Raw genomic sequence first — 27,826 nt, 5'->3', positions numbered from 1 at the left:
AAAGACAGATTTGGGATCAAGAGATACATTTCTAGCAGTTTTTGAAGTATGAAGACCTCTTATGGGAAATGGATCTCTTTACTTTTTTAGGAATGCTGCATGTTGTTTGAGAAGTTCATTAACAACAGCATTGCTTCCCTGTTAACCACCAAATTGACAATAACATCTTAGAGGTTTATGGCACCATTCTCAAAAGAACGGACCATATTAAAGTGGGAAAAACCTATTGTTTGGTTCCAAAAATTTCCTAATTTGATTTGTCTCAGTGATAACGTAAAAATCAGTGTGACCTACCCACCATGTGGTTGATGTCACTCATTGAAGCTCAGAGAGAAGCAGGGAGTGGGGTGAGCTTCAGTGGTAAGATGCGACAGGAAACTCCACTTGAGTTTCAGAACAACCACCACCACCGCGGTAATGCTCGTTCAAGGAGCAAGGCCCAGTTTGACCTTGACCTTGACCTTGAACCAGGTGTTCAGGAGAGAACTCTGTAGAACTCCAGGATGAGCTACAAGGGCCAGCTGACATAGGAGAAGCTGGAGAAAAAGATGGGGGGGGGATGGGAAGAGGAGTCTGTCAGTGCAAGAGAGAAGGGGGCTGAGCGGTGCCACACAGAAGGCCTGGGGGTGGAGGGCATATGGAATTGTGGGCAGGAAAGGTATGCCAAGAGGGTGTGAAGCCATAAATATGAGATGGGGGAGGGGAACACAGACACTTGAGGGTGGTGATTCGTAGGGGGCACCTTTGACTTTGCACCAGACACACATTCCTGGAAAGTTGTGTGAAAACCTAATTGTCATGAAGTAAAAAAACAAAAACAAAAACAAAAACAAAAACCATGTGTAATAGGTAGATATTTAAAGGAAATTTATGGGGACACCAGGGTGACTCGGTTAAGCGTCTGACTCCTGGTTTTGGCTCAGGTTGTGATCTCACAGTCATGAGGTCGAGCCCCGGATGGGCTCCGTACCTGGCATGGAGTCTGCTTCAGATTCTCTCTCCCGCTTCCTCTGCCCCTCATTCTGCTCACATTCTCTCTCTCTCAAAATAAAGAACTAAAATCTTTTTTTTTTAAGGTTTTTAAAATAAAGGGAGTATATGTATGTAAAGGAAAGGCTACTTTTGTAATACAAATACCAACTCCCTTACTTATGTCTTTGACAATCAAGGTTTTATGTATATTGAGTTTTCTTAGAGCAATGGGCAACTGAATCTGGCAGCGGAGAGAGAAATACACATTATTTTAGCTGTGGGTTTGGCATCAAGAAAGGACAGAATATTCCTGGTGGAGGGAGGTTCTTATAATTTTCTAATTCAACTCCATTCTCTAGGTGAGAAAGCTGAAGATAAAATGCTTCGCTTGAGGCTAACCAAACATTAAGTGATTCATTCATTCATGGTCCTGAGCTGGCTGGCTGAGAAATGAGAACTAGAACCCAGTACTCCTGCTTCCCACTCAGACCTCATTCTCTGTATCCTGCTTGGAGTGATGGCTTACTGCATACAGAGAAAGAAACAAAGTCACAGTGCAGTTGCATAGTTTTGTCTTCTGGGGCCCTTTCCAGCTTCAAAATTCTATGATTCTGTATTATCCCTGCATCTCTTATTTTTTAAGACTGTTACTTCAAAGGATTCATTGTAAGATCAGGAGGCAGCCAAAAGAAGAAATAACAGTTATTGGCTCCCAAATGGCTAGGGAGTATAGTAATATATCTTATAGAGGAGATGGATAATGTTAAAAGAAGAAATTTATCTTCCAGAAAGCAATAAAGCTTTAAAAAGCACCAACCCAGTTTCCCTTCACTTCTGCCAGAATATATCAAATATGGCACCTTAAGTTGGTCCAAGTTTCACAAATACCAGGAAACCACAAGTGTGATGTTTTCGAAGATGCCGTACATCTCCCCAAACACGTCATTTTGTTCCAGCTTTCTCTTCTGGGCATGCCACTTAACTTTGCTTCTTGTCATTTCTTCTCAAGAGATTCCACACGTATCTCTAGTTCCTCAGAAACGAGCCCTTTATTTGCAACTGCAGAAAGCGCATTACATGAGGATCCAGAGGGAGGGGGGAGAGGGAGAGAGCATGTGATTAACGCGATTTTGAAGCACCAACTTTTATGGTCTCTGCAAAGCCTCATGGAGTTGAGGATCCACAGAAGGTCATAAGGGCTCCCATTTTAATCTTAGGATTTGAAAATTATCTTATTTCTAAGTAATAGTCTTCCATCACCTCTTCCCATTTTATCTCTTTCTCTCTTATCTAGCACACATATTTCTTGCTAAAAATGCTTTTGATCATTGCACATTCATATGAAGTCTTCAATGTAGCAACATGTTGAGTTGGGTTGCACATACACAAAAAAGATGAAAAGGAGAGATGCTAAACCATACTGGCCTTTAAGGAGAAATCATGTTCTATGATGGCAACATTGTCTAAATTTTATATTATATGTGAAATATCAAATAAAACACTTTATAAATAACCATCCTGTATTTCAATACAGACAGAACCATAGAATCAAAGAATGCTAATGCTCAAAGAGATGGTAGGATTTCTTTCCTCATTTTATGGACAAGGAAACTGAAGCCCAATACAGCCTATTTAGGAGGAGGGCTGGCCAGGTGTTGCTTCAGCTGCCACTGTGTCAACAGCGCTAATACGTCACTAGAATAAATGAGAAATCAGAGCCAGACAATCCAGGTTCATAATAGCTTCTTATTTGTACACAGGCAATTGAAAGTTGACAGTCCACATAAAATACCTTGAATTTAAGAATGCATGGCATTTTTAAATAGTTTTTAGAGTACAGGTCTTTCACCTCCTTGGTTATATTTATTCCTAAGAATTTTATTATTTTTTGGTACATTGTATATGGAATTGCTTTCTTAATTTCGCTTTCTGCTACTTCACTATTCTTTTAAAGATTTTATTTATAGAGAGTGAGAGCCAGAGAGCATGAGCAGGGTGAGGGCAGAGGGAGAGGGAGAAACAGACTCTGCTGAGCAGGGAGCTCGATGCAGGGGGCTCGATCCCAGGACTCCAGGATCATGACCTGAGGCACCCAGGTGCCCCTGTGTTACTTCAGTGTAAGTATATAGAGATACAAGGGATTTCTGTAAATTGGTTTTGTGTCCTGTGACCTCACTGAATTCCCTTATCAGTACTAGCAGTTTTTGGGTGGAGTCTTTAGGGTTTTCTGTATATAGTATCATGTCATCTGCAAATAGTGAAAGTCTTACTCTTTCCTTTCTAATTTGGATGTCTTTTATTTCTTTTTCTTTTCTGATTGCTATGGGTAGGATTTCCAGCACTATGTTGAATAAAGGAAGTGAAAGTGGACATCCTTATATTGTTCCTGATCTCAGAGGAAAATTTCTCAATTTTTCACCATTGAGAATGATGTTAGCTGTGGGTTTTTCATATATGGCCTTTATTATGATAAGGTATGTTCCTTCTAAACCTACTTTGGTGAGAATTTTTATCATGAATGAATGTTGTACTTTGTCAAATGCATCTATTGAAATGATCATGTGGTTTTTATTCTTTCTCCTATTGATATGATGTATCACACTGATTGATTTGGGCTACTGAACCACACTTGTGTCCCAGGAATAAATCCCACTTAATTATGGTGGATGAATTTTTAAAAATATATTGTTGATTCAGTTTGTTAGCATTTTGGTGAGGGGTTTTGCATCTGTGTTCATCAGAGATGTTGGCCTGTTCTCTTTTTGGCTGTGTCCTTATCTGGTTTTGGTATCAGGGTGATGCTGTCCTTGGCCCACTTTTTTAATCAGGTTGTTTGTCTTCTTATTGTTGAGTTTCAAGAGTTCTTTGTATATTTTGAATAACAGTGCTTTATCAAATGTATTTTTTGCCAGTATTTTCTCTAAGTCTGTGGCTTATCTTTTCATTCTCTTAGACTTCAAATATTTTTATATCCCCCTAGGTTTCTGAGAATAAGATTACCTGCCTATTAGAGTACTTGATTGTTTCCACAAATTACAGAAGCTTTTTCATCGTTTCAATCTTTTTTGTCTTTAGACTTCCATTTAGTTTCAATTGCTTTATCTTCAAGTTCACTGATCTTTTCTTTGCAGTATTCAGTGTGATATTAATCCTCTAGTTATTTTTTCTTCCCACACATTGAATATTCTTACCTGAAGATTTTCTGTTGACTGTTTTGTTATTTTCAGTTTCTCTTCTCATTATGTTTCCCTCAATATACTTGAACATATTTACAATAGCTATTTTAATGGGCTTTTCTGGTAATTCCTTTATTTCTGTCATTTTGGGGTCCATTTCTATTGACTGATTTTCCCCTAAGTTATGGGTCATATTTTGCTGCTGCTTCTCATGCCAAGCAATTTTTTTATTGAGTGCTGGGTATTGTGGATACTGGATTATGGGTTGGTTTTTTTTTTCCTTTTTTTCATCTCTAGAGGGTGTTAGACTTTGTTTTGGTAGGTAGTAATACTTGCTTATCAGCTTTATTTTTTGAAGGCTATTTAAAAGCTCTGTTATGGCAGGTTTGGAATAACTTTAATCTCTGGTTGGTTTATCTTCTTGTCAAGATAGGACCCTTCTGGAGTTTCTACAAAGTGCCCTGAGTATTCTCCACTTCAACTGATTAGAACTTCAACATCCCCCAGTCCTGTGTGAGCTCTGAGAATTGTTTACAGTTCCCAATAATTCTTCACATCTCTTAGAGAAAATTCGCCCCGTGCACTCATGACTTAATATTAGCAATAGAAGCAAGAGGAACCCTGTGCAAATTTCTGGAGCTCTTCCTCTACCACATAGATTCTAATTGCCTTTGCTTCACTGAACTTCAATCCCTGTGTCTTCAACTCAGTGATTCTCGTATAGTTGCTTGGGATCCACCTCCCTGCACTGCTTTCCACGTAGTGACTCAGACAGAAAGCCAGAGCAATCATAAGACTCACCTCCTTTGTTTCCTTTTCCTCAAAAACCACAGTCCTGTGCTGCCTGTTTTCCAATATCTAAAAAAAAAAAAAAAAACCCAAAAATGAAACAAAACAAAAAAACAGTCATTTGTTATATTTTGTTAAGTTTACAAGTTATGGTAGCAGTATAAATCTAGTTCCAATTCCTTCATCATGGTCGGAAGCAGAATTAACAATATTAAATATTTTGAAATTATGCAACCGTTCTCCAGCTGTGGTCAAGAGCTCATTCTAGTTCAACCCGTTTAGTACTTGGTAAGAGACGAGGCCAGGAGGACTCTCTTCCCTGAACCCCTCACTTGAAAGGAACACAAACACACACACACACACACACACACACACACACGAATTTCTTCAGGAGCTCATGGACAGCAATGCCTCTGTCAGTTGAGATCTGATGTTCAGCACTGATTCAGCAGGATCTATAACCAAAACATTCTTTCTGACTTACACTGTGTTCTTGAATCAAAATGTTACAAAATGCTACTACATTTGAGTGCCATGAAAATTGGTAGCATGTGCCACGGAGGATTTCAGAGACAGACACTGCTTTATTGAGGGCACTGAGAGAATTTGAGTGGCAGAAGCACTTAGTGGAAGAAAAGAAACATTAACTTGTCAGATGCTTCCTCTCAGACAGCCTGAATACAATAAATTCTTATTTATCATTTGCAAGTAGTGCCAAATGTTCGTTTTCTTGCTTTTCTTTGGGTTGTGCCAGAGATAGTCATAAATTACTGTAGCATTTGTAACAGTTGCACATAGAAGCTGAAGAATGATTGGAAATAGTAAAAAAAAAATATATATATATATATACACACACACACACACACACACACACACACTATTTCGGTTAAATTTGTAGATGTAAATATCACATGTGTGACGTGTGATACAGATTCTTTACCACCAACTCAACTGATACTGAATCCTAGACTTTCAAATATGTTAAACTTTGTTAAAATATTTATTAAGGTTTAGAAAAGCTTTCAAAAGATCAGATTTTATAATTTCAACATTATTCTAAAACTTTTTGCATTTTGCTGTTTATTAGTTATAATTTATATTTTGCCTTATAATCATAGTAGATAAATTTGAAAACGTGCGAAGAAATGAACTCTGAAAAGCATGAACAAATTTATTTCTTTAATCTGTAACTAAATTTTTGATAAAAAATCCAAGATTTGTATACTTCAAATAAATCATATTTTAGTATTTTATACCATTGAGAATGAGTACAGGTTGAAGTCATGAACTGTAGAAAATATCATGAAATCATGATAAATGTAGAAAATACTACAAATGAAGTTCAGTTAAATAGCTGAAGACGAAGGAATAAACATTTTCAGTATGAAAGGATTATTTGTCAAGCAAGAGGATAGAATGTATTCTATTCCACAGTTAGTACATTATGATTGGTAACTTTTAAATAGTTGCACTCACGATGTGAGAGCTGTTGGTGGTATTACTGCTCTGGGCCTCGTGAACATTAGGGTTGAGCCTCAATGAGAGGAAAGGAGGCAAAATCTCTCCCCCAGTTGCAGGAGGGTCTTTGTATGAGTTGGGTCCAGACTGGGCAAGGTGAGGTGGGGAGAGTAGAGCAAGCCTGTCTTGAGAACATTTGTCCCCAGAATTGCTAATGCAGGCCCCAGTCTGGGTTGGCCTTCACTGGCCAGTGGTTCTGTGGTGAAGGCTAAGGGCAGGCAGGTGGGTCTTGGCAGGATTCCAGCCAGCAGAGAACTTCAGTGCCGACAGGGCCCCTGAGGCAGACATCCGTTCATATAGACAAAGTTGGAGGTGGTGGTGCAGGTTGTTGGGACGGCGTGGGGTGCAGGGGGAGATAGACAGGAAATGCCCACCATATCTCCCCTCTAAGTGCCCCAAAGGCACAGCAGCACCTCTTAGATCTAGGCTCCCTCTGACCAGTCGGGCCAGCATACTTGGGCTGCTTCCTACACTGGTCAGGACTAACCAGACTCTGAGCTGGTGGAAAACATCACTGACTCCTGCTCAAAGAAAGGGGTAAGGGACAAAAACATAATAGGGGATATTTTTAATCTCTACCATGTGATTAAGAATAGTACTTCAAGTAATGTTTTATAAACAGTTTAGTCATAAACAACTTACAAGGCATGTCTCCTGTGACAAGATTTATGTTCTGTTTGTGATCGGCTCTGCTTGGTTACTTGGGCTGAGTCAAGGTTGATGGCATGTGACCTTGTGCCAGTTGCTGCACTAGCTCTAGGCATTGGGAGAGCTTTGGAGAAGAGGGAACAGCCGCCAGCGTTTCCTGCCCCAGCTGTGAGAGGAAACTGTACCTGAAGAAACACCCAATGAAGCAAATCAGAGAAATTTAAAAATAACCATTTGGGGCCATTTAGATAGATAGCGAAGAGTGCATATTTCTTTCCAGAATGATTTCTGTCCTGTGCAGCGTCGGCAAAGACCAAATTGGCAATTGCTTTACCCAAGGTGGGATGTTAGTGCCAGTTACAAAATGCCAAAGATGCATGGTCTGTTAGAGGGGAGAGATCACTTCAAGTTCATTTCTGTATTTCTGGTACCAAGCTCGTTGGAGTGGGGAGGGGCGGGGGGGCAGGTCTCAGCACAGACAGCACATTACAAATCAGGAGCTCTTAAAAATACTGCTGCCAGAGTCCCACTGCAGACCAGTTAAATCAGAATCTCTCAGAAATTGGGTGCTGGTATGTTCTCTTTTTTTTTTTTTTTAAAGCTCCCCAGGTAATCAGTTAAAAAAGTTTAAACAGTTAAGGCTGGCCTTGGCTAAGCCATCATGAGCATGCCATGCTCTGTCTGAACTCAGCACCAGTAGCCGATGTAAAGACTAGTATAACTGAGGACCGAAGGGCTGGGGAAAGGGCTGTGTCCTTCCAGTTAGCCTGCTGCAGGATTAGAGCGGCTCATCTAGACGTGCAGTCTTTAACTGTGTGTGGGGGGCCGGGGGTGCGGAAGGGAGGCAACAGCATTTCTAAGACTGCCTCTTCTGCCAGAAGTCCAGGGCTGTGGTAGAATCATTAGGATTTTTTTTTTTTTTTAAGATTTATTTATTTATTTGACAGACAGAGATCACAAGTAGGCAGAGAGGCCGGCAGGCAGGGGAAGGAGGCTCCTCGCTGAGCAGAGAGCCCAATGCAGGGCTTGATCCCAGGACCCTGAGATCATGACCTGAGCTGAAGGCAGAGGCTTTTATCCACTGAGCCACCCAGGTGCCCCATAGATTTTAAAGTTGTATCAATCTGCTGCTTCCTGTGAAACAAATAACATCTGCGTGGATTTTCCCATGTGCTCATGTGTCTGAGATAGATGTGTACCTGGGGGCAAAGTTGGCCCATTGACCCTGGCAAACAAAGGGAAACGGTTGGCCTTTCTCTGTATGTATGAAATGCACAACGACAGACCACTCAGTTCTGTGAGCTTTACATCGGTGCCAAGATGTGATTCTGGAGGCAAGGGGTTTTCTAGCCCGTTTATTTTTTAATTTCTCAAAGCTACAGAACGATGTGTGAGTTTGTGCACAAGACAAATGTTAAACATTGAACTAGCATTTCTGATGAGAGACTTAAGGAATACACTAAGAAAGTACTTAATGGATCTTACTTTTTTCTCTTTCTTGTCTTCTCTGGAAAGGGCAATCAGGATGTATCTATGCACATGGCTACTTTCCTTAGTATTTTTCTTTGCAACTAGCTCTTTCTGGGCACGTCTCTCATCTTGATTATTGACTGTGTGTGGCTGGAGTTCCAGATGATGTGGGACTACCCAAAAAGAAAGAATATCACACCTAGTGTTGCAATGTTTTTCACTGCTGCTTGTATCCCCTGGTAACGTGTCTTATTAGCAGAGACATGTTTGAACATTTTGGGACCTTGCTTAATAACAGAGATAAGCTACTTTAGGTTGTCAAGCAAATAAAAGAATGAATGGAAGACGGAACAGACAGATAAATGGGTGGAAGGCCAACCTGTGACACCGTGGCCGGCCCGTGATTTGTTGTGTGTTGCAAAACTGGCCCATGGTGGCTTCATTTCTGTTCACGTTTTGTCTGTGCAGAAGGAGCTACGTCGGTGGATTGCTGGCAAGGCCGACATTGATTTCACTCTGCGGCAGATTTTGTTCTTTTCTGGTTAATCGACCAGAACTTCAGCTGTTTCCCGTGCCCGCGGGTCTGTAATTGATAGCGAGGGCAGAATAAAGTGAAATGTTTATGATATATTGCAAGAGCAGAATTAACTTTTCAAAAACATGCAAGTTTATCTTTCATTCTGTTTACAGTCTTCTACAGCTCGTAAACAGCGACAAGTGTCTTCGGAAGCTTGCTGCCACTTGTAAGATCAGAAAAATGTTACTGCTTCTTGGAAATCTTATCATCAGGAACCTGGAGTTAGCTAGTCCATTTTATTGAAGAGGAAACAGAGACCCTCAGAGATGGGTTTGTCTCAGGACATGCAACAGCACAGTGAGAACTAGGACTCAGACAGGGCATCACTGGTCACATTGGGTCAGGGAGCCAAATCTGGTCTGGACCCCTTGTCATAGGACAGAGTCCTCCTTTTTTTCTATGACAAATAGGTAAAATCTATTTGTCAATGAATTTGGGAGGTGAGGATGGGCTGCAGTAAAAAGGTAGGGAGAAAGGGAGGGTGAGTATTTGTCTAGGTAGGAATGATCTTCCTCAAAGCTACAGCTAATATCATTCTATTAGCTGGAGTTGTTGGGATTTCCATAGACTGGGACTCGTGGGCACTTAGGAATTGATTGAGACCTGAACTGGTAGCTAATGTGAAAATGTCGGGGTTCGGGAGCAAATGGTCAAGAAAGAATTCTTGAGGTATCTTTGGTGCAAAAAGGTAGTTTTATTAAAGCACGGGGACAGGGACAGGGCCCCTGGGCAGAAGGAGCTTCCCTGGATTTGTGAGGGGTGGCCGATTATACACTTTCAAGTTAGGAGGAGGTTAGGGATAGCGTTTAGTCTCTAAGGAATTTGGAAGCAAGATTTCCAAGATCCTGAGAACTTAGATGTTCAGAAGAGGTCCTTTACTACTGTCTAGTAAAACCTAAGTCATGAGACCCTTCTGATGTATATCAGTGGGCCGTATGCTTAGAGGATGATTGCTCACATATATCTTGGTGGGTAGAGATAAAGGAAGTTTCCAAGGGAATCTTTATATGTTAAAGGAGACTTACAAGATCCTGGAGGTCAGGCTCATGTTAAGCTAAAGTATTAACATTGAGGCAGTGAGTTCCTAGAGGAAATCACTCCGCTTATCTCAAGGAGTTGTCAGTGGGCTGTAAGTTTTAAGGAAATTTAATTTTTTTCCTTGGCCTTTGTTCTCCATACAAATGCCCACATCTTGCTGGCCTCAGAACCAGCCTGGGGATGCCTTACTTCTGTCCTCTTGACCAGTTGACCCGTGGCCATGACAAACACACCCTTCCTGCCCGGGTAGTCACTTCTGCAATCCCAAGTCACACATGCCCCCCCCACCCCCGGGTAGGACCTGCGTCAGTTTAGTTTTGCAACTATCTCTAGGACTTAACCACCAGCCCAGACATTTTAGGAATAATATAAGAGTAAATATGACAAATTAAACCTTTTCTATCACAGCACTGAATTATGATAGCAATCCTTGGACAAAGAGTCCACTGAGGAAGGAAAGAGTGAATTATTAATATCATTGGTGTATTACTCAGATTGATGTCAGTGGGGTACTGTTACAGTCTCCTCATGCAGGAAAGCTTTGGGAAGTTGAGTCATTTGTACGTATTTTCAACCTGGAGATGTGCTTTGCTGAGAAGGCAGTTTGACTGGGAGTCTGAAGACCTGAGTCCTAGAGGTAGTTCTGCTAAGTGGAGAGCTGCTTGACCTTGGCCAAGTCACGTTTCCTCACTGGGTCTCCTTTCCTCATCTGTGTCATGAGATAGTGAGACTAGGAAGCCTTGAGATTTTCTTTTGGTTCTAACATCCAAACTAGTGTTTCATGAACCCAATTATTCCATCACGCTTTTCCCCATCCGTGGGCCACTGATGGCCGTGTGTGGAGAGTTGGTGGACAGCGAGCTGGCCAATATCTGGGGAGTAAAATCTAGTCCGTTGACAACCAGGTCACCAGCTGTGGTAGCTTATGCTGTCACTTCACCAGTTGGGGCATGTCACCTGTAAACTTCACCAAGCATGCTTATCATTCCTATTTCCCCTTGAAACAGCCACTCACCTTGAAGTCTCTCTCCCCAGCCATAGTCTCACCAGCCTCTAGTGAGGCACAGACTGATCCCCCCCTTTTTGTGCTCAGCACCTGAGGCTGAGCCTCTGTCTTACGCCACAAAAAGGGAAGTTAATAGATAACAGTTAATAATTAATAGCTCTTGGAAAGCTGTTAATGCAGCACCATATTTTTATTTGGAAATCCTGGGATCTGGAACACAGAGGATAACTTTTAAAATACTTTTGAACTGTAGGTTTCATTTTTGGTTCCAAAAAGCATCGACCACATGTAAGTCTTTATGTATAGAAGTGTCCTATATATCGTCCACTGTAGCCTTTCATTGCTTTCTACTGTTCTGTAGTTCCGGTCTCTGTTGCAGGAATTAACACGGGGGCATTCTTTGGTCCTAGAGGAGGCATTTTACCCAGGAAATGAAAGTCTGCTGTTTTCTCTGACAACCTTTATTTTGTGTTTCTTTGAGATAGATTCCTGAGTCATGTAACCAGTGAACTATGCCAAGTTCCTTTATTAAAATCTCACTGAAGCCTGTAAGATCAGCAAAGAATCACAGCATTAGAACAGTGTTGACTGAAAAGAGACTTTAAAGGTTATCAGATCCAATTCTCTCTTTTTATTGATAAGGAAACAGGCTCAGAGAGGTGAAGTAATTTGTCTGAGGTAACACAGCTTTTAAGTAACAGAGTGAGAGCTATCCTAATTTATAGCCCATGTATTTTAACAGGGGAAGATGGAACAAATGGACCAAATATAGTCACGTTTTTATTAACTTTACATTCTAAGGAAGCCCATTTTCACAATTTTATATTTTCAAGTTTGTCACTAAATCTGGTATTTTTTTTTAAGATTTTATTTATTTATTTGACAGAGAACACAAGTAGGCAGAGAGGCAGGCAGAGAGAAGGGGAAGCAGGCTCCCCACTGAGCAGAGAACCCGGTGCGGGGCTCGATCCCAGGACCCTGAGATCATGACCTGAGCCGAAGGCAGAGGCTTTAACCCACTGAGCCACCTAGGTGCCCCTAAATCTGGTATTTTTTTTTTAAGATTTTATTTATTTATTTGGCAGAGAGAGAAGGGGAAGCAGGCTCCCCGCTGAGCAGAGATCCCGATGCAGGGCTCGATCCCAGGACCCTGAGATCATGACCCGAGCTGCAGGCAGAGGCTTAACCCACTGAGCCACCCAGATGCCCCTAAATCTGCTATTTTAACAAAAGTTTTCAATATCATAAAATAATCTTAGAACTAATATGTATTATAAGAATATCTTCCTAGAACAGGGTAGTAAACTCCAACTCCTCTGGGGACCGGCAGGTAGTGGGGGAGGAAACCAGTGGGAATGGAGGGTCTTCTAACAACCTTAGTGTCCCCTGTTTGTCCTTTCCTCCTCCTTCTCCTCCTCCCCCTCCCTTTCCTCTTCCTTCTCGTCCTCTGACATTTACCAAGCAGCAGACAAACAGGACAGAGTGGCCTGAGTGACCAGTTTATTCCCCTATTGGAAGCTATCGGTTCTTTTACCGTCCTGTGAGCATGCATTCCTTCCCACTCACCAGTTAATCCCCAGGACAACGTCAGTCATATTGTAGGTAGTCAATAAATATTTTTCAGTGGGTCGGTGATTAAATATGTATTGAGGTTGGGATTTTGAAATCGATGTAATGATTTGCTTTGGTGAAGATAATCTGGTTCAGAGCTTGATGAAAACTTTCTCTACAATTTCCCATAGAGTGCAGTACTTTTTCAACGTGAGTACCTCGGGAAGGCCACCCCTTATTAACAACCGAGGGTGGATTAATCCCACCCAGTTGCTTTCCCCCTCACCCTGAATTGTGAGCAGTTACACTGGGGTGGAGAATAGGGCAGAGGAAGAGAGGGGTCCTGGGCCAGGAGTTGGGTTTGAAGGCTGGCCTCGCTGCACGAGCGACAACAGGGAAAGGGGGCTTCAGAGGTCAGAAGGAGGGGGAAAATGTTGATATAAGTAGCAAACAGTGCCTGGCTTATAATTTTGTTTAAGGCTAGTGCTAGGGGACTCCAATATGAAGGCAATGGGCTCACTTTCGGATGCAGATGACTCATAAACAAGCTCATTATAAAATCTTCGGAACATATTTAGCCTTGGATTCTGTTTATCTGAGCATTGTTTGCCTCCTACAACCTTCCCCTCCTGCGCCCCAAACTATTACACTGGATAGAAATGTATCTCCCTATATATCATTGGGGCCAGGTATCATCAGTGAAATCCTCATCATTTCAATCACAACATAGCCTGTAGTTCAACACACACCTTTGGACCTTCAGGCAGCACACCAAACACATGTCTTTGTTTAGGGGAATCAGCAGCAGAAGGGCTCCGACTTGTACTTTTCCAAACCTGGTGTGCAGTCATGCCAACAGAATGGGGAAAATTTCCTTTCAAAGCCGCCATGAAGAGCATCCAGATGTCTTCGCTGAGCTCAAGTGCACCTGCACCAGAGGCTGCTTGTTACAGCAGCTGCCAGGATCCCTTGGGAAAGCCATGCTTACTGCCACGAAGTGGTGTCGTGAACAACATGGGGCCAAGAAGCTTCAGGGGAGAGGATGCTGGACTTCACACCAGACGTGGGTTTGGCTCCCAGCTCTGCATTTTCCTGGCAAGGGGTCTTGAGTGAAGCCTTCCCCCTCCCTGCGCTTCCCTCTGCAGATTTGTATCTCAGTATGGCAGCCTCGGCTCCTCCCATCAACAGAGTGGTCGTTTCCTTGCCTTCCGCTCCGTGCTGGGCACAGCTGTGCATCCACTAGTGCCTCTCTTCTTCACGGCAGCCCTGTGGGTGGTTAGACACCATCATTACCCTCCCCTCCCAGATGGTGAAAGCTCAGGTCAGTGTGCTTAAGAGAACAAGCGCAGCACAGCTAGGAAGGGGCAAAGCTGAGGTTGGGAACCAGGCCTGCTTCCAGAGTTGTTGGAAAGAACAAATGTGATACTGTACAGGAAAGGGCTTTGAAACTGTAATCAAGAGATTGTGAACACAAGTGATTTAAGAGTACAGAATTTCTTTTAATTTAATTTAATTTTTTAATTTTTATTTTTATAAAGATTTTATTCAATTATTTGACAGAGAGAGAGCGAGGACACAGGCAGGGGGAGCAGGAGAGGGAGAAGCAGGCTCCCAGCCAAGCAGGGAGCCTGCTGTGGGGCTTGATCCCAGGACCCTGGGATCACGCCCTGAGCCAAAGGCAGATGCTTAACTGACTAAGCTTAAAAAAATTTAATTCCAGTATAGTTAACATACAATGTTGTATTAGTTTCAGGTTTAAAATATAGTGATTCAACACTTCATACATCAGCCAGTGCTCATCACAAGTGCCCTCCTTAATCCCCAACACCCATTTCACCCATTTGCCTGCCCACCGCCCTTCTGGGAACCACCACTTTGTTCTCTGTAGCTAAGAGTCTGATTCTTAGGTTGCCGCTCTATCTCCCCCTTTGCTTATTTGTTTTGTTTCTTAAATTCTACATCTGAGTGAAATCATATAGTATTTGTCTTTCTCTGGCTTGTTTTGATTAGTGAAATTCTCTAGCTCCATCCATGCTATTGCAAAGTAAGATTTCATTCTTTTTTACGGCTGAGTACTATTCCATCGTGTGTGTGTGTGTGTGTGTGTGTGTATTCACAATTTCTTTATCCATTCATTCATCAATGGACATGGGCTGCGTCTTCAATTTGGCTATCGTAAATAGTGCTGCTATAAACATAGGGGTGCATGTATGTGTTTGAATTAGTGTTTTTGTATTTGGGGGGTAAATACCCAGTAGTGGGATTACTGAATCAGAGGATAGTTCTATTTTTAACTTTACAAGGAACCTCCATGCTGTTTTCCACAGTGGCTGCACCAGCTTGCCTTCCCACCCCCAGTGCAACAGGTTATCTTTTTCTCCACATCCTTGTCAACATTTGTTGTTTCTTGTGTTTTCAATTTAGCTGTTCTGACAGGTGTGAGGTCATACCTCATTGTGGTTTTGATTTGCATTTCCCTGATGGTGAGCAATGTTGAGCATCTTTTCATGTGTCTGTTGGCCATCTGGATATCTTCTTTGGAGAAGTGTCTGTCCATGTCTTCTCATTTTTTAATTGGATTACTTGTTTTCTGGGTGTTGAGTTGTATAGGTTCTTTATGTACTTTGGATACTAACCCTTTATGTCATTTGCAAATATCTTCTCCCCTTCAATAGGTTGCCTTTGAGTTTTGTTGATTGTTTCCTTCACTGTACAGGAGCTTTTTGTTTTGACATAGCCCCAGGTGTTTATTTTTGGTTTTGTATCCCTTGCTTTGGGAAACATACCTAGAAAAATGTTGCTGTAGCTGGTGTCAGAAACATTACTGTTCAAAAGTATAGAATTCTCTAGTCAGAAAGGGTACTGTCTGTGGTTGGTGGGCAAGTTATTCAACCTCTCCCAGTCTCATTTTCTTCCTCTGTGAAATGCAGATGATAACAGCACCTACCTCCTGGGGTTATTGCAAAAATGGAATGAAATCATGCATATAAAGCCTGGCACATTCCCGTAAACATTAGCTATTGATTTTAAGTTACTGATATAAATAAGAGAAAATCCTTTTCATAGCCATTTTCTCATCTTAAATGGACCATATTTGGCTCATTTCCTGTTCCCACTGGAAAGCAAAAGCCAGAAGGAAAGCTGATTACTAATACCAGTTGTTAGCAAGAATATTTTATAGTATGAGTAATGTATGTGCTTATTTCTTTGTACCTCAGCCTGAATGAATGAAATTTAACATGCAGTACTTCACTAAGTCACAGACAATGCCTTCTCCAGCTGTCCATCTCATGCTGGCCCTCAGCAAGGGTTCTCAGGATCCACTCCCCCCCACCCCACAACCCTTCCTCCCAACCTGCTTTTGCTTCTTGTCTCTTTCTTAGCTCTGAATTCTGTACTCTCCTCCCACTTCCGCTCCTTTGGGATGACATTCATCCACTTCCTCTTTGATCATCTCTTTTAGTGGCACCTCTGACTTCCAGTTCTCAAACCAGACCTGTGGGTCCCAACCAAAGCCGAGAGAGCCCCACCCCTGTTGTAATTGATGGTGGAGAGACTTTGGCTTTCCTCAGGCTTGGGTTGCTTTGTCTTCTGTTGCTCCCTGTTTTTAGCTCTGGTATGATTCATGCAGGGGCATGGACCAAGCAAAATAGCAAGTGAGGCTCAGGCTATGTCTCTCAATGTCAGACGTCCAGATGTTTCCAAAACCCAGAAGTTTTGATCATGTAGCTAAATTCCTATTCCTGAGGGAATTGTTAGCTTTTCTTCCTAATGTGGCATCATGAAGGCATAGCCTGCCTGTAGCTCATGCACATCAAGAACAGGACCTCCCCCCCCCCCCCCCCCCCCCCCCCCGTGCACGGGCATCAAAATTGTCTCTGATGAAAGTAAGTAAGCAGACAAAGACATCTTTTCAGGCTAACATCAAACTGGATCGTGTAGAGTTTTCTTCAAGGCTATATGTAGTTTTAGTAATCGGGAAAGATGGTACCAGCAGAGCATGCTTTTTTTTGTACCAGCAAAGCATGCTTTTTCAAATATAATTTTCCTTGGTGGACTCCCAGGTCCTCCTGCTGCCTACTCGTCCCTGACTCATATAGCTGCATAGACATCGCATGATCTACAGAAGAGTTACCCAGACCTGGGATGGAAGCCCAGCAACCACTGATAGTCATGTGCACTGAGCAAGTTAGTTAACTTCTATAGCTCCTGATGGCAGACGTGATCAGACCTAGAACTTATTTTTTGGTTTGAGGGGGGAAGGCGTTAATATATGTAACATACTAGGAGAAACAGAGCTAGGTGCCTGGGGTGGGTGTGTGAGTAGTTACAGGAATGGTATGTCTCCTTGTGTCTGTATAATACTGTCACCTCCTGTCCTCATTTTTGTGAGCCATTTGATATAAATAACTTCCTCTGATCACAGGATCAGCTGGAATTTCATGCTTATCTTAGTGGTAATTCTGGAGTAAACTGTCCGTTTAAAAAATATTCCTGGGGCGCTTGGGGGGGCTCAGTCAGTTAAGCGTCCAACTCTTGATTTGGGCTCAGGTCACAATCTCATGGATGTGAGATTCAGCCCCCAGTCCAGCTCCGTGCAGAGTGTGGACCATGCTTGACACTCTCTCTCTCCCTCTGCCCCTCCTCACTGTGCACATGCATGCTAGCTCTTTCTTTCTCTCTCGCTCTAAAAAATAAATAAATAAATAAATAAAATAAAATGAAAATATTCCAAAAAGTATCCTTCTTGTGCAAACACCGTAGGGTTATTGGTTTGGGTTGAGTGTGTGTGTGAGCGTACGTGTGTGTGTATCTCCTCATTTCCCAGTTCTTTCCGAGGTCCCTGTTTGTCTTCTCTGAGCCTCCGTTGGAAGCCGTCCTGGTGTCTGTCCAGTTAGACTGCCTGGTGGAGCCGCTCCAGCTCTCTGATTTCAGAATTTCCGTTGGCCTCTAACAGCCACTGTCCTTCAACTATGTCCTTCGCCAGTTTAGCACTAGATGGGCTGTTTGCTCTAAAAAATACATCTGAATGCTTTTTCTTTTTCCAGAGATAAAAGTCTACCAAGGTTCTCTCTTTTTCCCCCCCCAGAAACATATCCCCCTGATGTTTGACAGTTGGGAACTTCATGCTTCATCTGCCAACGAGTAATCTGCCTGGGAGTGAATAAAGCCCTTTGGAAGGGAGTTAACTCTTTGAGGGTGCTGCCCTGTTACTGAAGCATAATTTGAGCATTCTAAAAATATATTCTTTTCCTTTTCTCCCAGAGAAGATTTGAACTTGTTTGAAAAATACACACCCTGTAAATTAAAGAAACTGTAAAGATGTCAGATGCAGTTAAGAATTTAAAACATGAGAAAAGAGTAGCACATGGCTCTGTATGGTTACTACTGTCAGATAGTCAGTTTGCTCCAGGCTTCCCAGTAAACAAAGCAAAGATGGAAACTCTCTCCATTTTCAGAGATACACTTTGGTAATACATGTCCATGCAAACTTCTTCCCAAGCCAAGAGGGAATTCTCTGTGACCCCGCCCCGAGGAAAGCCGTTACAACTCTCAAAGTGTTAGTCTGACCTGAATTGCTGGACAACTCAGAACCTTTGGGACAGTTTGTCAGCTGACCTGAGCCTAGGAAAACAATGTGGTACTTGTCATGTGCACGTAGACAGAATACAGCTATAAAGTTCCATCCACTCTGCCTGGACGTAAACATGGCAGTATTAGAGGGTAACGTGAGCCCTGGCTCTTCCACGCAGCATCATGCAATGGAGCGTGACTGAAATCAGTGTTGATTACTGAATGTGTGCGGTTTGAGATCATTCAACTCCAGGGGAGGTTTCCTTCATCCTTCAAGAGCCTTCCAGAGTTATCTCCGTCCTGAGAAGTTCTGAGACATTGTAGGACTCCCAGCAGAGCACACAGCAAATTAGAGGGGACCTTCTGTGTGCTGTCCATTGGTAGGTTTCAGTTATAGTGTAGTAATGTGTTTGCTCGTGTCTGCTCCTCAGCTGGGCTGTGAGATCACTGGGGAGGCTGTCACATCCATCTCCGAGTACCAGTGCCTGGCACTCCACCTCTACGGATAACGGGCACGAGGGGAGCAAATGTTGCTATGTCAGCCAGAGTTCTCAGTGCTTTATGTGGCTTTCCATTAACTGCTCCGTGAGGTAGTTACTATTATCCTCCCATTTCACAGATGAAGAAACCATGGCCTGAAGAACGACTGGCTGCTTCCTGGAGGTAAATGGTGGAAGAGAGAACCAAAGCCCATGCTCTCAACCAAGACACCAGAAGGAAGGCCAAGTCTTAGTATTTTCATGAGGTGAGCCAGCCAGGGGCTTGGGAGATGCTGAACATGTCAGTGGGCTGTGCCTCGGGAAAAGAGGAAGATGTGGTATTTGTTGGGTTCTTCGTCTGAATGCCCTCTCATCACCGCAGTCCTAGGAATGGGGTTTCTAACTTCTGGCTGCTGAGCGTTACCTTCAGAAGCCCTGGGACATTCCTAGGGAGAAGTCCTTTATATCCTCATTATTTTTTTAATTTAATTTTTATTTTTTTAAATTATTATTAACATATCATGTATTCTTTATTTCAGGGGTCCTAAATCCTCCTTTTTTAGTTAAAATTTAATAATACAGCTCAACAGTTTTATGGATGGTACTGTATTAACTAATTGAAAGCTACCAGATAGAAATAGAGAGACAATGATCTTTGCTTCTCATTTCCCTGAAACGTTTATTCTCTCTCGATACAAAGCACTACTTACAAGTTTGCATTATTTCACTCTGAACTCAGCAGATTCTTAAATGACCTGACATCTCTATGGTTTTCTGGGGGGAAGGAATGAAGCAATTACACTAATCTAGTGTTGGTACTTACTCTAACATTTTGATAAATAAAGCCCCATTCTGAAAGGGAATTGGGCCCTTTTGATATGCTTGGCATATTTCTCTTCCAAAGGCATCCCAAATAGGTTGACTACAAATATTTCTACTAATGAGATGGCCTTGAAATACCACTGCCATGATGGTCGACATAAATAGTGGATTTCATTAGGTTGCTTGAGTCCCACTTTTGATGGTGTAGTAAATCTCAAAACAACTGTGGGCAGTAGATAGATGAAGAGCTTTTTTGGGGTATAATTAACTTATTTGAGTATCTACTGGCTACCTTACCATAGTAATTCTAACTCATTCTCTTGAAGTACACTAAAGAGTTTAATTCTCTTACAGGGATTCTTAATGAGCCCAAAGGATTTATAACTTAGAATAAAAAAACTTTTAACTTATTAGTTTTTTTAGTAGCAATTTTAGTATTTATTGAGTGCTTTGTTTCTTTTTTTAATTTAAATTCAATTACCCAAGGTCTAGTTCCATTAGTTTTCTATATAATGTTCAGCGATTCATTAGTTGGATATAACACCCAGTGCTCATCACATCGCGTGCCCTCTTCAATTCCCATCGCCCAGTTACCCCATCGTCCTACCCACTTCCCTCTCTGCAACCCTCATTTTGTTTCCCGGAGTCCAGTCTCTCATGATTCGTCTCCCTCTGATTTCTTTCCATTCAGTTTTCCCTACCTTCCCCTATTGTCCTCTGCACTATTCCTTATGTTCCACGTATGAGTAAAGCCATATGATAATTGTGTTTCTCCGATTGACTTACTTCACTGAGCAGAATCCCCTCCAGTTCTATCCATGTTGGTGCAGATGGTAGCTATTCTGTTGATCCTTTCTGATGGCTGAGTAAGAGTCCAGTGTACGTATGAACCACAACTTCTTTATCCATTCATCTGTTGAAAGACATCTCGGCTCCTTCCATTGTTTGGCTCTTGGGACATCGCTGCTATGAATACTGGGGTGCAGGTGCCCCTTCTTTTCACCTCATCTGTGTCTCAATTAACTTATTAATTCTTAATGAGTGATCCGCCTTTTAGATTTTGTGCACTTTCCTTAGACTTCCTTCTTACCCTCCACATTTACTGTCTCCTCCGACAATATTTTATTTTGTAGAGACAGAGCATACGTGGAAGTTCAGTCATGTATACTGGTGTGATGTAGTAAGTAACAGAGAATTATGGCAAAATTGTGTATGCAAGACAGGGGACAGATTGCTGTGGTTGAGAAGGTACAAGCTGTGGAGCCAGGAAACCCGCCACTTACTCACCTCGCCTGGGGCTTTTTGTTGACTTTTAAGAGAATCGGTTTCCTCAGCAGAAAATGAAGATAAGACTTAGCTTATAAAACAAATCTGGATTGTTGTGAAGATAAAGATTAAAAAAATTTTTTTTAAATGTTCAACTAACATTTACTGAGCACCTATTAGGTCCTGGTGCCTTTATATACTCAACCTCATTAGTCCTCAGGTGGGTGCACTGACTTTCCAACTTACTGACTGTATTGGTGTGCCATAACAAATTCCTATAAGTGGATGAGTTAGAACAACAGGAATTTATTCTTCCATAGTACCAGAGACTAGAAGTCCAAAATCAAGGTCAGGGGGTGCCTGAGTGGCTCAGTTGGTTAAGCATATGCCTTCAGCTGAGGTCATGATCCCAGGGTTCTGGGATTGAGCCCCACGTTGGGCTCTTTGCTCATTTGGGAGTCTACTTCTCCCTCTCCCTCTGCTGCTCCCCCTCCCTGCTTGTACTCTTTCTCTCAATAAATAAAAATCTTAAAAAAAAAAAAAAACCAAAATCAAAATCGAGGTCAGTAGGCTTGGTTCATTCTTAAGGCTCTGAAAAAAAATCCATTCCATGCCTGTCTCCTAGCTCCTGGTGGCCGCCCACATTTCTTCGCACTCCTTATCTTATGGATACACCACTCCAATCTCTTCCTCGGTCTTCCTGTGTGCTTCCCCTCTGGGTGTGTCTGTCTTCTCCTTTTCTTGTATAAGCATACTCCTCATTGAATTTAGGGCAAACCGTACCTATAGGATGATCTCATCTCAAGAGATTTAGTTTAATTACATCTGCAAAGACCTGATTTCCAAATAAGCTCCCATTCACAAGTACTGAGGCTTAAGAATTAGACATACCTTTTGGGGGCCAGCGTGCAACCCACCACAGTGACCAAGCAAGGAACCAAATCCACCTACTTTCCAGTTCACAAACAGATGCACTCTGGACTCTGCCATGTTCTCTCCTTCTGAGAACATTCTTTTCCAGGGCTAAGGATCTCCTCATGGCTTCTTCTGCTCCTTATTCTGGAATTCTTTGGTTCCCTATAATTCTAATTTATACAAGAAAGTTGCCAGGGCACCTGGAAGAAATCCCTGAAATCTACTAAGTTTTTCATTTCCTTATAAATAAGGACATCCCTTGCCTAAATAATCTTGGAATAGTGAGTTGAGCTATGCATGCTGGAGTTGTTAAACCATCCAAGCTTGTAGCAAAACCCAGAAGATAGTTAAGACGAGTTGATACTTACTCCGTGTGAGGCCTGCCCTGTGTGCCTCAAGGGCATTGTCTCGTTTCAGCCTAGAAGACAGTGATTTTAACTTTCTCTCATTTACAGGAGAAATTAGGGTCCAGAGAGGTTAAGGAACGTAGCTGAAATCACAGAGCTGCTCAGTGGTGAAGCTGAGATTTGAACCCAGGCAGGCAGACAGCAAACCCCATGCTCTTGAAACGGGAATAGAGGAATGTTACCACAGCAGCTCCTGGCACAGAGTTCAGACCCCTGCCGCGGGGCTTAATGAACAAAGACTTGTTAATCACGCAAATTACCTATGCATTTCTAATGGGAACAGCCTGGGCTTTCAGATGTCCCTTTGTTTTCCCTCATTTCATTTTTGGAGTGACACTGTTGAAAGATATTTGGAACTGTTGAATGAAAACTGCTTGGAACTTTAGCTGAGTTTTCAGGAAAAAAAAAAAAATCAGGGTATTTCCTTTATGTCATGACTGTTCCAATCCCTTTGGTCTGGAGTCTCCTTATGCATTCATTACTCAGAATAATTGTTTTTAATTTGTCAGCACATTATAATATAATTTTGCTCAAGAAAAATAACATTCACACACACACACACACCACCACCACCACCACCACCACGAAGCCCGAGTTTGCTTTGGTTTATCATCAACATAAACAATTTCCCTTCAACAGGATAATGTAATAAAAAACCACCTAACTATGAGAGAGGATGTAGTGAGTTAGATGTAGTCAGCACTATAATTCTTTCTTTCTGACTAATATTTTCAAATTATCCTTAGCTACCGCGGGGAAGATAAATCAGTAATATGACCCCAAAGTCGAAGTGAAAGCTTATTGCTTTAGAGTATACCCATTTATTTTTAATGCTCACGTCTGTTTTTAAAGAATGGCTTTGTAAAAATATTTTAGCTACTTAAAACATAAACTACACCGTCTCCCATTCCGTGATCTTAAGGGAAATGCGGGCCTTAACTGGAACGGCTGCTTGTCTTTTCTTGCCTATAAAGCCCTTCAGTCATAATGGTGTAGTTTTAGCTTATATAGAAAAGGTCATCTTTTTTTGTATACTGCCCTCTTAATTCACTTTGGATCCTTGAGAAAATATTTAGACCTTACAGTCCTTCTGGTAGATTTATTATTTTCCTCTTCAAGTAAGGTAGTTAAAGAATTGAGAGACCTTGCTTCAAGTCCAGAGCTGTCTTTGTAAATCACACACTTGAGACATTCTCAGGAGCATATATTTGGATTCAGGGTTGCAACTGAATTGCACAAGGATGAGTGAAACCAGGAAAAAAAAACAAGAGCTCTGGCAAGACAGGAAGAGACCGGCCCTCCTGTCCCTTTGCTGAACTACTTCCTCTCCTCCACATTCGATACAGCGAGTCACCAGGACAACAAGAGGCCAGAGACAGAGTGAAATTGCATTGCAACTGGCAACCAATGTGTTTTGACTTCTAAAAACCATAACAAAGAAAACTACTACGGTTGTATATAAAGTTTCTGTTTTATGCAGAGCACTCTATGTTCCCCAAATGAGCACTTGAAGATTCTTGCTCAATATACTGGTTTATAGAATTTCTGTCAATTTGAAAGGAACACAGTGTCTTCCCTGGGTGTCTGAATGCCCTGGATTTACGTGACAACAGTGAATTCAGGGAATTTCCCAGCCCCTCTGTGGAGAAGTTGTGATTATCCTCCTAGAGTCAGGGGAGCTGAAGAGCAGAGGGTTTAAGGGATTTGCTCAAGGTCAATGAGAGATCAAGGAATATTTGGCTCCAGTTTGTGTGCTGATTATTATTCATTTGCTCTCACCTTCATTTATGCTTTTGTTAATCATTATTTTTTCCTTAAAGCTCGAGAAGATGAGACTGAAAGCCTTTTGCAAAAGAAAACTGGCTTTCGATATTTTTGTTGTCAATATGTGCATGTTCTGCTATTTTTTTAAGAATTTTTAAAATTTCATTTTTTAAAATAATTTTTTATTTTTTTCTTAACATATAATGTATTATTAGCCCCAGGGGTAAAGATTATATTTATTTATTTGACAGAGAGAGATCACAAGTAGGCAGAGAGAAGCACTGCCTGCCACGCAGAGAGCCCAATGCGGGGCTTGATCCCAGGGACCCTGGGAACATGACCTGAGCAGAAGGCAGAGGCTTAACCCACTGAGCCACCCAGGCACCCCCGCTGTTCTTGATTTAAATCTTTTTCTCATTGCTTAAGGGCTGTCATAGTTGCAGACTCCAAACCCGGACTCTTGAAGAGAAAGGAGTATTAATCTGACCGGCTTTCAATATGCCACACAGACTGTTGACTCCAAGACTATCGCGGTGTTATCTCAGTTCTTAGAGGGCTGAGTCCTAACACTCAGTGGAGTTCCCACACGTAGTATCGGTGCAGCTTTCGTGTTACTAAGCGAGGAACCCCACACCAAAGATAAAATAGAAGTCATTCTTTGTTTCCTCTTTTTTCTACCTTATAATCTGATTAAATCCTAAAGTATGGGGGTAATGAAAGTAATGAAATAAATTATCTGGTCTGTTTCATTTTGACTTTCAAAACTATTAGTTCTATTTTTCATTGTCTTAAAGTATATAGAAATAAAATTTACCATTATAACCATCCGTAAGTGTACAGTTCGGTGGCATTAAGGGCATTCACGCTGTCCTACAGTCATCACCACCACCCATCTTCAGAACTTCTTCATCATCCCAAACTGAAATTTTTTATCTGTTGAACTCTAATTCCCCATTTTCTTCAACCCCTACTCCCTGGTAACCATTACTCTATTTTTGTCCCTATTAATTTGACTACTTGAAGTACCCCATGAAAGTGGAATCATGCCATATTTGTGTCTGGCTTTTGTGTCTGGCTTACTTCACTTAGTGTCATGTTTTTAAGGTTCATCCATGTTAGAGCATGTACCAGAATTCCATTTCTTTTGAAGCTACATAATATCTATTTTGTGTACATAACATTTTATTTATTCATTCGTCTATTACTGATGGACCTTTGGACTATTTCTCCTTTCGGCTATCATGAATAATGCTTCTTTGAGCACTGATGGGTAAGTATCTCCTCGAGTCCCTCCTTTCCACTCTTCTGCATATATACCTAGGAGTAAAATTGTTGGATCATATGGCAGTTCTGCTTCCATTTTGAAGAACTGTCATACTGTTGTTCATGGTGGCTATACCTTTCTATATCCCCACCAACAAGGCACAAGTGTTCCAATTTCTCCACATGCTCCCCAACACCTGTTATTTTGGTTTTGGTTTTTTGTTTCTTGTTTTTTGGGGTTTGTTTTTTTTTTTTTTTTTTGGTAATAGCCATCCTAATGCGTGTGAGTGGTTAATCAATTGTATTTCAAACCATATATTAGCTATAGTAGACATGTGCCACGTTTGCAGTGACATATCATCTTCTGAAAAGCTTTTCTGAATATGGAGAATTTCCATGTTATACATTCTACCTCTCTAATACAGAACGCAGAGCTCAGATCCCCAGCTTCCTTTTCACCTAGAATAAAATCATGTGGCCCAGACTCAACTAATCAGATGGATCTATGCAAGATTGACGTTCCTATGTAACCAACAAAAGAGATAAGCTCTCTCCAGCACTTCCATTTTGTTGGCATGGGTGTTAACAGTGGAATCTGGTTTTGGGGAGGCATTTTCAATTGAAATAGATCTAATGCAGTCAAGTTCCCAACATGTAGGATGATGGTGGCATTTCCTCATCAAGCCATTTCTGTGGTATGATTGGGTGTTGTTCCTGGAAGCTCATCCTCAAGCCATTTCTCCTAAGAGTCCGTTCCAATCCAACTCAGTTGTATACTTGTCTTCACCATGTGCCATGCCATCAGCGAGGCTTCTGCCTGGGGCCTTGGAGTGGGGAAGGGCATGATCTGCATATCGACTTTCTTCTCTCTTTCTCCTGTAGTCTTGGTTCTTACGGAGCAGGGGCAGGGAGGATGGATGAAGAAAAGAAAGAATGTTCCCCTAACTGGCACCACTGTAGTCCCCTCTGTGGCACATGTCTAAATACTAGCTGTCTGGTGGTGGACTTTTCTATACGGGCAAGTGACCAGAATGGAATTTATACAAGACTTCATGAAAGAACAGCTAAGGGAGGTTCAGTAAGAGCAAGGTTGAAGGCAGCAAGTGGATGAAAATTGAACCAGTTCAAGTTCATCCTTCTCTAAGTTCAGGTTGGCTACCATGCTAGGTACTGAAGGTGCAGCTGTTTGAGGGCCCTGTTTTTATATGGGGGTCTAGACCCATCTCTTGACCTGGGAGAACCCCTCAGACTTGACATTTACCCTTGCCCCCTGCTTTGGTCCATGGTGGAACACTTCACAGCCTCCCACTGCTGGAGGCTGTATTTGATTGATTACCTCTTGGGTGGGGTGCTAGCAAGTCAGCTCAAGTCTGGCTACCTTTGGACCCATGGGCGACTTGCATGACTTTGCCCCACCGAGTTGTGTGAGTACAGACTCCTACATACTTGCATTCTCTGTGCCCTGTCATCTCTTTCCATTTCTTTTCCCCTTGCACATATAGGGACAGGGCACAGATCAGCAAGTGCACTGTACAAACAGAACCAGATAAGGAATAAGGTGTCAATAAGACACTCTGCATCTTTGAGAACAATGTTTGGGCCCCGCTTCACATTGGTGGGATTTGGAAAACAGCAGCTTCTCTTTTCTCTCCCAAGGGGAGAGGAGGGAAAAGTCACACATTCATCCTTTCCCAGCAACACCCAACCTATGGGATTGTCCTTTCTTTCCCTAACCAGGAGGCTAGATGAGGAAAAGAGTATATACTGGGGATACAGAGCCCATTCAGCCACTTCTTAATAACTCCTGGAAGAATTACCCGGCCCCAACTTTTTTCATTTTTTTTCTGTCAAATCTGGAACATACTTACCTCTCTATCTTTTATCTCTGGGCAGTAGCTCATGTTCTATTCAGTAACCTATTACGTTCATTCTCTAGATATTTTTCCTGGGTAAAACTCATAGTCTCCTTTCAGAAATTTACATATTTGCATTTCATCCAAAGTCTCTTGTATCTCCAGTGATTTTTCTTTATAGATATAATTTTTGTGTCACAGATTTTAACTAATACAGCATACAATAATAGTGCTGTACATAGATTCCTAAAGGATTCCAGATGAACCCCATCAGATCTTCACTGGGATTGTTAGAAACCACAGAGACACTATAGGACACCAAAGTTAAGGAGTAAAACCTAAAGGTAGCCAGAGAATATAGATGACCTCCAAAGGAACAACTGTAGCATCAAGAAACTTCTCAACATCAACTGAGGCCAGAGGATAATGGAATAATTCCTTCCTCATTGGAAGATAGGAATTGTTTTTCTTTTCCACCATACACTTGTATATTTCCCAGATGCTCATTCTTTTAATGTAGTAATAGTATATTTTTTTAGATGAATCATCAGTGTTTGCATTATTATAAGCATGAATTGCTTTGAGTGTATGTGACTCGGTTTTGCCCACTGAAAGGGTCAATGAGTTCTTGTTGTGCCCATTGTTTTGATATTTCACAACGATAGGCCTTGGTGTGCATCCATTTTCATCCATTGTTCTGAGCACTTAATGAGCCATTCAGGCCAGAAACTTGTATAT

Source organism: Mustela erminea, chromosome 12, assembly GCF_009829155.1.
Source record: "Mustela erminea isolate mMusErm1 chromosome 12, mMusErm1.Pri, whole genome shotgun sequence".
Lineage (NCBI taxonomy): Eukaryota > Metazoa > Chordata > Mammalia > Carnivora > Mustelidae > Mustela > Mustela erminea.
Note: the sequence above shows the minus strand (reverse complement) of the source record.